The sequence below is a fragment of the Saimiri boliviensis genome, chromosome 9 (genome assembly GCF_048565385.1).
Source record: "Saimiri boliviensis isolate mSaiBol1 chromosome 9, mSaiBol1.pri, whole genome shotgun sequence".
Lineage (NCBI taxonomy): Eukaryota > Metazoa > Chordata > Mammalia > Primates > Cebidae > Saimiri > Saimiri boliviensis.
Window position 1 is genome coordinate 97,916,930 of NC_133457.1, and position 10,050 is coordinate 97,926,979.

Genomic DNA, 10,050 nt, shown 5'->3' on the forward strand with positions numbered 1-10,050 from the left:
AACAGAGCAAGATCCTTTCTCTAAAACAAAACAAAAACAAAACACATCACTTCTTCTAGGGACCCCCCCAAGGATTTACTCACTTCCTCTATTGCCCACGGCTGCCTCTGTTCCAACGCTGACCATACATTTCTCCATCTGCCTCCCCTGCTAATCTAGGAGCTCAGTAGCTCCTCCTCCCAACACTGGCCTGGCCCAGAGGCATGGCCGGGCACAGTGACTCATGCCTGTAATCCCAGCGCTTTGGGAGGTCGAGGAGGGCGGATCACCTGAGATCGGGAGTTAAAGACCAGCCTAACCAACATGGAGAAACCCTGTCTCTACTAAAAATACAAAATTAGCCCCGAATGGTGGTACAAGCCTGTAATCCCAGCAACTTGGGAGGCTGAGGCAGGAGAATTGCTTGAACCCGGGAGGCGGAGGTTGCGGTGAGCCAAGATAGTGCCATTGCACTCCAGCCCTGGCAACAAGAGGTAAACTCTGTCTCAAAAAAAAAAAAAAAAAAAAAGAACCAGAGGCTGCCTAGACGGCAACAAGGAGACCGCAGTTCTGCAAAGGTAGTCTTTAGGCTGCTGGCTTCAGAACCATGTGGTCACTTGCTAATTTGGGGCCCATCCCAGCCTTGCCAGTTAGAATCTCTAAGTGCCCAGGAGCCAGGAGTCTACAATTTAACAACGCCCTGTCCTCATTCCAGGTGATGTTTGTTTTTCTTTTACTTTTTCTTTCTTCTTTTTTTTTTTTTTAATGAATCATAATGAACGACCTTTTTTTTTTTTTTTTGACACTTAACGGAATTAGAAAAGCCAATATCTTATTTTTTTTTCTATTTATTTTATAGAGATGAGATCTCACTATCTTGCCCAGGCTAGTCTCAAACCCCTGGGCTCAAGAGATCCTCCTGCCTCAGCCTTCGACATAGCTGGTATTCCAGGTGTGTGCCACCTCTGCCAGCTTCCAGGTTATTTTTATGCATACTCACATTTGAAAACAAATTGGTGTACCAGTATAATCAAAATGGGTGGTTCAGCCTCAAGTCACAGCTCCTGAGGATGCTTCTCAGCCTCAGTTTCCTCATCTGTAAAATGGGCATTTAGACCTTGCCGTGGCTCCTTCCAGGGTTGCCAGTAGAATGAAAAGCATACAGGATTGGAAAGTGTTTTACAAACTATGAGGTGGTTTAGGAAATCGGGAGTGGTTTTGCCCCTCCAGTGAGTCGTTTCTGAAATTACTCATTGCAAATCCTAGCACGTACCATAACTAGAAGGGACCACAGAAACTGCATAAGCTTCTTGCTGTACAGATGGGAAAACTGAGGCCTTTTCAAGAGAAGGTACCTGGGAAGCTGATCAGTGACCAAAATCAGCCTACACTGCATTCCCAGCCCTGAGGGCTGCCTGTCCCCCTTCTCCCTCCCCTCTTCATAAAGAAGCTGAGGGGTAGGTCCCATTCTAAACAACCAAGACAGGCACTGGCAGAGAGCGAGAGAAACCAGCACATTCCCATTCCAGATGGAACGTCCTTTCCCCACACCTTTCCACAGGGTCCCAGTAACACCACCATTCATTTGTGTAAAGCCCGCTCAAACCCAAGTCATTCAATAAACACTTACTTGGCACCTGTTACACGACAAGCCTGACGCTGGAATAGCTGTGGCGGCCAGCGAAGAAAGGCGGCTCTTATTATTGCTCCATTTTATAACGAGGAAATTGAGGCCTGAAGGGCCTGAGTTTACCAAGCAGATGAAAACGTTATTTTTTAGGCGTCGTGAGGCTGAGGCTGGGGGTTTTCCAAAGCCCTGCCCTCCCAAAAGTATTCAAGTACACATCCAGGTAGAAGCAGGTGCCCTCCTTCCCACAATCCCTCAGGTCGCCCTGCAGCAGAAAGGAGTGAAGACGAGCATTCTCAGCATGAAACTGAGGAAGACATAAGGGCCTTCTGTGTCTATTAATACCTACTTGAAAGCAAAACAGCCTGATAGATGAGGCCCCTTGGCCCTCATCCTGGCAGCTTTCGATAAGGCTGTTCTCAATGCCAACAGTTCTCAGGCTGGTAGGCTTCCAAAAAATCCACAGTCACTGGGCAGTCACTTCCATTGATGATCTCCTCTCAACCCCATAACAAGTAAGCTTGTTTATCCACATGGTGCAGGAAGGAGGAGGCTCAGAGAGGGGCACTCATAGCTCAAGGTCACACAGCAGAACTGAGATAGGAACTTCAACTGTCCCACAGCAAAACCCAGGGCCTCCCCTTGCCACCCTCTGTAAATATCCCAAAAGCCAGGCTCAGAGCTGTCAAGATTATAACGTGTAGTTTCCAAAGGCTATTATGGTGGATAGTGGCTTGGTTCCTAGGTGCTTATCCTTGTCACCACCTCCACCAACCAAACTAGAGGCATTCAAGGGGATGCAATCTCCTGGGCCCACAATCCTGTGCCTGGAGACATCTTTCCCTTGGTTCTTTCAGGAGGCACAGTAGTGTAGAGGTGATAGCATGGGCTTCTAAATCAGGTGGATGTAATAAAAAATCTTGGTCAACATGACCTTGGACAAGTCAATTCACTTCATTCAATCCACAGGTATTTACTGAGCAACTATTATGTGTCAGACATTGTGCTATGTGCTCAGGTGACAGCTATAAGCAAAACAGACCCCGGGAGCTCACAGTCCAATGGGAAAGTTAGGAATTATTTCTATGACCCTGCACAATATGCTTGTGAAGAAGTTTGACAAGTGACACAAATAATTTAAACCTATTTATTCCACCAACAGCACCTCCCACAGCATACATTCTTAGCTTACCCAAAAAAAAAAAAAAAAGTCTCCAAACATGAATATCCAATCATGATAAGGAGGGCATAATTGGGAGAAATGATTCTGTGATGACTTAATGTTATGAAGGGGCACAGAGATGTCCATTGTTGAATTCTGGCAGAGGGAGGTGGGGAGTTTTGCATTTGTAACGATCCCTCATAGCTACCCTGACTGACAGTTTACTGTCCCTGGAGATGTTCTGTCACTGTGCCAGTTCTGGCTGTGTCTGAACAGACCTCTGGCCCGTCCAAAAAGCGGTCTAACATAGAAGCAAGCCTTTGGAGTTAGATGGCCCCCAACCCTATGGCTTTCCGCCCGTGTGATCTTTGGGAATTGATTCACCCTCTTGAAGAGCTTCATTTGTCTCATCTGCAGAACAACGGGTAACAGCTTCTTTACAGGATGCATGTCAAAGTTTAAGAAAACAAAACAAGCATAGTTTGCAAACTGGCCCCCAGATTTAACTCAATTTGCGCATAGAAGATCTTTCTTTTTTTTTTGAGATGGAGTTTTGCTCTTGTTGCCTAGGCTGGAGTGCAATGGCATGATCTAGGCTCACTACAGACTCTGCCTCCCAAGTTCAAGCAATTCTCCTGCCTCAGCTTCCCAAGTAGTTGGGATTACAGGCATGCACCACCACACCTGGCTAATTTTTTTGTAATTTTAGTAGAGACGGTTTCTCCATGTTGGCCAGGCTGGTCTTGAACTCCTGACCTCAAGTGATCTGCCCACCTCGGCCTCCCAACATGCTGGGATTACAGGCATAAGCCACCGCGTCCATCAGAAGATCTTTCTTAAATTACAAATTCGTTTTAATTTGAGGAAATTGAAAATGCCATATAAAAATAAAAATATTGGCTTTCTTTTCTTTGAAATGGAGCCTTGCTCTGTCACCCAGGCTGCAGTGCAGTGGGACCATCTCTGCTCACTGCAACCTCCGTCTCCCGGGTTCAAGCAATTCTTCTGCCTCAGCCTCCCAAGTAGCTGGGATTATGGGTGTGTGCCACCATACCCAACTAATTTTTGTATTTTTTGTAGAGACAGGGTTTCACCATGTTGGCTAGGCTGGTCTCGAACTCCTGACCTCAGGTGTTCCACCCTCCTTGGCCTCCCAAAGTGTTGGAATTACAGGCATGAGCCACCACACTCAGCCTCTGGCTTTCTTTTCAAACAGCAGTATCTGGCAATACTGGTCAGGCCATCACGGTGCTAAGGAGTTGTTGTTCCCCAGCAACTGCTCTGGCCTGGAGCGTTGAGGACTCTGGGTTGGCCAGAGCCTTGACCCTCCAGGTCAAGAGTCCTTCCCTGGCATGCCTCACTCAGTCCTTGCCCTGCCATTCCAGGGATGAGCAGCCACCCCTCATGTACAGCGCCTGGCACAAAGAGAGCAGCACCCAAAAAAATGTGAGCTGCTGTGACTCTTATTCCTGCCAAGGAACTGACTGGTACCAGTACAGCTTCTCTGCCTTGCAAGTAACTGAAGATAAAACATGGACAGGCCGCCGGGCACGGTGGCTCAAGCCTGTAATCCCAGCACTTTGGGAGGCCGAGGCGGCTGGATCACGAGGTCAAGAGATCGAGACCATCCTGGTCAACATGGTGAAACCCCGTCTCTACTAAAAATACAAAAAATTAACTGGGCATGGTGGCGTGTGCCTGTAATCCCAGCTACTCAGGAGGCTGAGGCAGGAGAATTGCCTGAACCCAGGAGGCGGAGGTTGCGGTGAGCCGAGATCGCGCCATTGCACTCCAGCCTGGGTAACAAGAGTGAAACTCCGCCTCAAAAAAAAAAAAAAAAAAAAAAAAAAACATGGACAGGCCAGGGGTGGTGGCTCATGCCTGTAATTCCAGCACTTTGGGAGGCGGAGGTAGGTGGATCACCTGATGTCAGGAGTTCAAGACCAGCCTGGCCAACATGGTGAAACACCATCTCTACTAATACAAAAACTAGCGGGGCATGGTGGCATGCACCTGTAATCCCAGCAACATAGGAGGCTGAGGCAGGAGAAATCACTTGAACCTGGGAGATTGCAGTGAGCCAAGACTGTGCCATTGCACTCCAACCTGGGCAAGGGCAAAACTCTGCCTCAAAAAAAAAAAAAAAAAAAAATTAACATAGAAGAGAGGGAAAAGGCCAGGCTCGGTGGCTCACGCCTGTAACCCTAGCACTTTGGGAGGCCGAGGCAAGCAGATCACAAGGTCAGGAGTTCAAGACCACCCTGGCCAGCATGGTGAAACCCCATCTCTACTAAAAATACACAGCTTCTTGGAGGGGTCGAGGTGGGCAGGACACCTGAGGTCAAGAGTTTCAGACCAGCTTGACCAACATGGCAAAACCTCGTCTCTACTAAAAGTACAAAAATTAGCAGGGCATGATGGTGGGTGCCTGTAATCCCAGCTACTCAGGAGACTGAGGCAGGAGAATAGCTTGAACCCGGGAGGCGGAGGTTGCAGTGAGCCAGGATCGTGCCACTGAACTCCAGCCTGGGTGACAAGAGGGAGACTCTGTCTCAAAAAAAAAAAAAAAAAAAAATTAGATGGGCATGGTGGCATGTGTCACTAATCACAGCTACTTGGGAGACTGAGGCAGGAGAATCGCTTGAGCCGGTAGGCAGAGGTTGCAGTGAGCTGAAATCACACGACTGCACTCCAGCCTAGGGAACAGAGCAAGACTCCATCTCAAAAAAAAAAAAAAAAAAGAAACCCAAAACAACAAAAAAATTAGCTGGGCGTGGTGGCACACACCTGTAATCCCAGCTACTTGGGAGGCTGAGGCAGGAGAGTGGCTTGAACCCAGGAAGCGGAGGTTGTAGTGTGCCGAGATTACACCACTGCACTCCAGCCTGAGCTACAGAACAAGACTCTGTCTCAAAAAAAAAAAAAAAAAAAAAAAAAGAAAGAAAAATAAAAACTTGTTAGCCTACAGAATAGGAGAATTTTCATGAAGCAATCCCTGCACTGCCTCCCACATTCTATTAGCCACAAGGAGGAAAAAAAACACTATGTTTGGAGGGCAATGAAGCATGTAGATGAAATAATTCCATATTCCACAGATTCGGAGCCCTTTTCTTTCATATTTTAACCTCTCTGAAATTGAGGTGCATCCTGGGATCACTGGACTATCCATTTGTAGTCAGTAACTCTTTTTCTTAGGGGCTCAAAATGGCATATCTGATCTTGGATGGCATCTTAGAAGTGACAAGCTGTGGTGGACAAAAAGTGCCAGGCTCAGGGCCCACCGCATCACAGGCCCTCAGGCTGTCCTCCTGACCTTCAGCATCCCCAGCACATTCGAGGCTGGCCATGGTGGAGTGATCAGCTTTTCTTTTTTTTTTTTTTTGTCATTTTCTCGCTGACACCTGCTGACCTGCATTTGGTCCCCGGCTTGACAGGCACATGGCGAATACAGTCAGGGAGGCGTGTGGGGAGGGCTCAGGATGGGAAGAGAAAGACTTTTTATAGTATATTAAGATATTCAAAGAGGAGGAGCCAGAGATTCTTTTTTTAAAAAAACAAACAAACAAACAAAAAAGTCCCCGCTGGAAGCCAGAGTTATATATATGCCACTCAGGCCAGGAAACCCAGCAGGCCTCCTGGAGCTGGCAGCGAACCGAAACAGGGGTATTGTGTCCAGGCCACTGGCTGGCGGAGGGGCATTGTTAGGGCCTGGCCCTGTCTGGGAAGAGGGGGAGTGGCGGGGGCAGGGGGAGTGTGTTCCCATGACTCCCTGGGGAGTAACAACAATCGGGCCAGCTGGGAAGCCCTGGCATGCCAGGGGCCCAGTGGGCAGGAGGCAGGCCCCCGAGGGGCCATGGAGGGCATTGCGGGGACTGAGGAGGCGGCGTATGGGGCAAGGAAGGTCAGGGTCTGTTTCGGAGCTGGGAGGCAAGGCCTAGGAGGTTAACCATGTGTGTCCTTCACTATACCACTCTTCCTCAACCCCCAAAGCCCTAGGCGACTACGTTTCTCTCCAAAGCGCACCCCAGATGTACCCACTCTTCTCTACCTTTGTCATCAACCACCCTGGTCTCCCTCCAGGACTACTGCGTGGCTTCCTCACTGGGATGTATGCAGCCGGCCTGGCCCCTACTCTCTGTTCTATACAAGCAGCTAAAAGGATCTTCCCCAAATGTAACCCATATCACATCACTCCCTTGCCTAAAGCTGCCACAGGCTGCCTGCCACCCTTAGACGAAAACCCAGACCCCTTGCCCTGGCCCATGAAGGCTGCCTGGTGGAGCCAGCTCGTCTCCCAGCTTCATCTGTGAGCCCCACCCATGCACTGGGTCAGCCAGGCTGGCTCCTTCCAGGTCTTGGAATGCCTTGGGGTGCTCCCGCCTCCGGGCCTGTGCACTCGCAGAACTCCTGACTGGAATGAACGCCCTTCCTCCAGCCCTGCAGCACTCCCTCCTCAGTACTCAGGGCTCAGAGCAAATATGACCTCCTCAGAGGCCTGCCCCAGAAAACCGCCTTCCGTTCTCTCCTCCCATGCCCTTCTATCACACGGCCCCGTATGACTTCATGGTGCCCACCACTTTCCGAAGTTCTCAAATGTGGTCATCATTGGTTGGACTTCCCTCCTTAGGCTGTGAGCCCACGTGGGCAGGAACTAGCTTCTTTCATCAGTGAATCTTGGCCACCACCATCACCTGGCACTTTCTTTTTTTTTTTTTTTTTTTTTTTTTTTGAGACGGAGTTTCGCTCTTGTTAACCCAGGCTGGAGTGCAATGGCGCGATCTCGGCTCACCGCAACCTCCGCCTCCTGGGTTCAGGCAATTCTCCTGCCTCAGCCTCTTGAGTAGCTGGGATTACAGGCACACGCCGCCATGCCCAGCTAATTTTTTGTATTTTTAGTAGAGACGGGGTTTCACCATGTTGACCAGGATGGTCTCGATCTCTTGACCTCGTGATCCACCCGCCTCGGCCTCCCAAAGTGCTGGGATTACAGGGTTGAGCCACCGCGCCCGGCTCACCTGGCACTTTCTAAGAACTCAACCAACATTAGCTAGTATTTGTATGATTCCTGTACTCAGGGCTCAGTAAACCATGCCAGCTTTGGCCGGGCGCAGTGGGTCATGCCTATAATCCCAGCACTTTGGGAGGCCGAGGTGGGTGGATCACAGGTCAAGAGATTGACACCATCTGGCCAACATGGTGAAACCCCATCTCTACTAAAAATACAAAAAGTAGCTGGGCATGGTGGCGTGTGCCTGTAGTCCCAGCTACTTGGGAGGCTGAAGCAGGAGAATCACTTAAACCCAGGAGGCGAAGGTTCCAATGAGCCAAGATTGCGCCACTACACTCCAGCCTGGCAGCAGGCTGAGACTCCATCTTAAAAATAAAATAAATAAAAAGGAGTGTCCTAAAGGAGCTGATGTGGTCTGGCTCTGATCCTTCTACCGGCTGACATCCAGTCCATGAGGAGAAGCTGGAGGGAGAGGCCGGAAGAGCAGTGACAACGAGGTTTATGACACAGACACTGGGACCCACACTTCCATTCTGCCTGTTTTCTCTCTTGTTTATTAAATCAAGACATCTGCAGCAGCTGTGAGCAGAGTCCCGGCACGGAAAACAGGGGCCTTCCGTTCAGAAGCCCTTTCTCAGAACACCACTCAGAAGAGAGCTCAGCTCTCCCTCTGTCGTCTTTATTTTTTAATTAGTTAATTTTATTTGTATTTTTCACCTGAAGGACTACATGATCATCATCTCTCTCTGTCTTCTACCTGGGCAGCCAAGCCCTCCACCTCACAAGAGTGGGTCCCACTCTACAGGGCACCCTCTGCTGAAAATCAAAACTGCTCACCCCGAATGCCCTTCAGGGCTGAACTAAGACAAACTCTCACCCTGTGAATCTGGAACAAGACAAGGGAAGAGAAAAAAAATTTCTTTTTATAAAGATCCTCAAATTTGTCATAGAAAGCGACCCATCTGAAGTCACAGATTGTGGTGACGTGGGCTTCGTTTTGAGAGGCAGAGCACAGCACGGTGATCTGGTTTAGGAGAGAGCCAGGTTCAAAGCATGATTCTTATACACCCCAAATGTACCCATCGGGAGGTAAAAGTGAACAATGTGGAAGGAAACACTGTCACCAGAATCCCTTCTGGAGCCTCAATGTGGAAGCCGCAGCGGCCAGCATCAAACAAGGCAGCCTCTTGGCGTCTGGGCCTGTGAGTCACCGCGCTCACATGGGTTCACTTAGCATCTCTAATTTGGGAGCGGAGCAGCAGAAGAGGCCGAAATTAACTTGGGTTTTGTCCTTCCCCTTTCAGTGGGAGTTCCCTGTGCCTGAATGCTTGGTGTCCTCTACTGTAAGGCTCAGGACACCTGGGGTCGTCATCTCTGCACCAATCACAGCAAGGATCTGCCCAAGATATTGGGAGGAGAGGGGGAAGCTGTCGGGGATGTGGGGAGAAAACAGCCTCAAAGAAAAGACTCCCTTTTATATGGGATTACTGATCAAAGAGAAACCAGACACACAGAGGACAAGGAAGACATGTCAGAGTTGAGATGATATTGCAACATAAAAGTTCCTTTTAAGACAAAGATAGGTGGCTGTGCATAGAATATTCCAGGAAGGCTGTATGAGAAAATGCTAACAGTGGGTGCCCCAGCAAAGGAAGGGTCTGGGGTTGCAGCACAGGTGTAGGAAGGAACCTGACTTTTCCCTTTTATACATTTTTTTTTTTCTTTTGAGACAGAGTCTCACTCTGTCACCCACTGCAGTGCAGTGGTGTGGTCTTGGCTCACTGCAACCTCCACCTCCTGAGTTCAAGCAATCCTCCCGCCTCAGCCTCCCAAGTAGCTGGGATTACAGGCGCATGTTACCACACCCAGCTAATCTTTGTATTTTTCATGGAGACAGGGTTTCACCATGTTGGCCCGACTGGTCTTGAACTTTTGACCTCAAGAGATCTGCCAGCCTTGGCCTCCCAAATGCTGGCATTACAGGCAAAAGCCACTATGCCGGGCCTTTTTTTTTTTTTTTTGCGGGGGGGAGGGGGAGCATGGGGTCTCGCTTTGTTGCCCAGGCTGGAGTGCACTGGCACGATCACAGCTCACTGCAGCTTCAACCTCCCAGGTTCAGGTGATCCTCCCACCTTAGCCTCCCCAGCAGTTGGGGCTATAAGCGTATGCCACCACACCAGGCTAATATTTGTAACTATTATAGAGACAGGTCTCCCTATGTTGCCTAGGCTGGTCTGTAACTCCTGGGCTCTAGCAGTCCACCCACTACAGGCT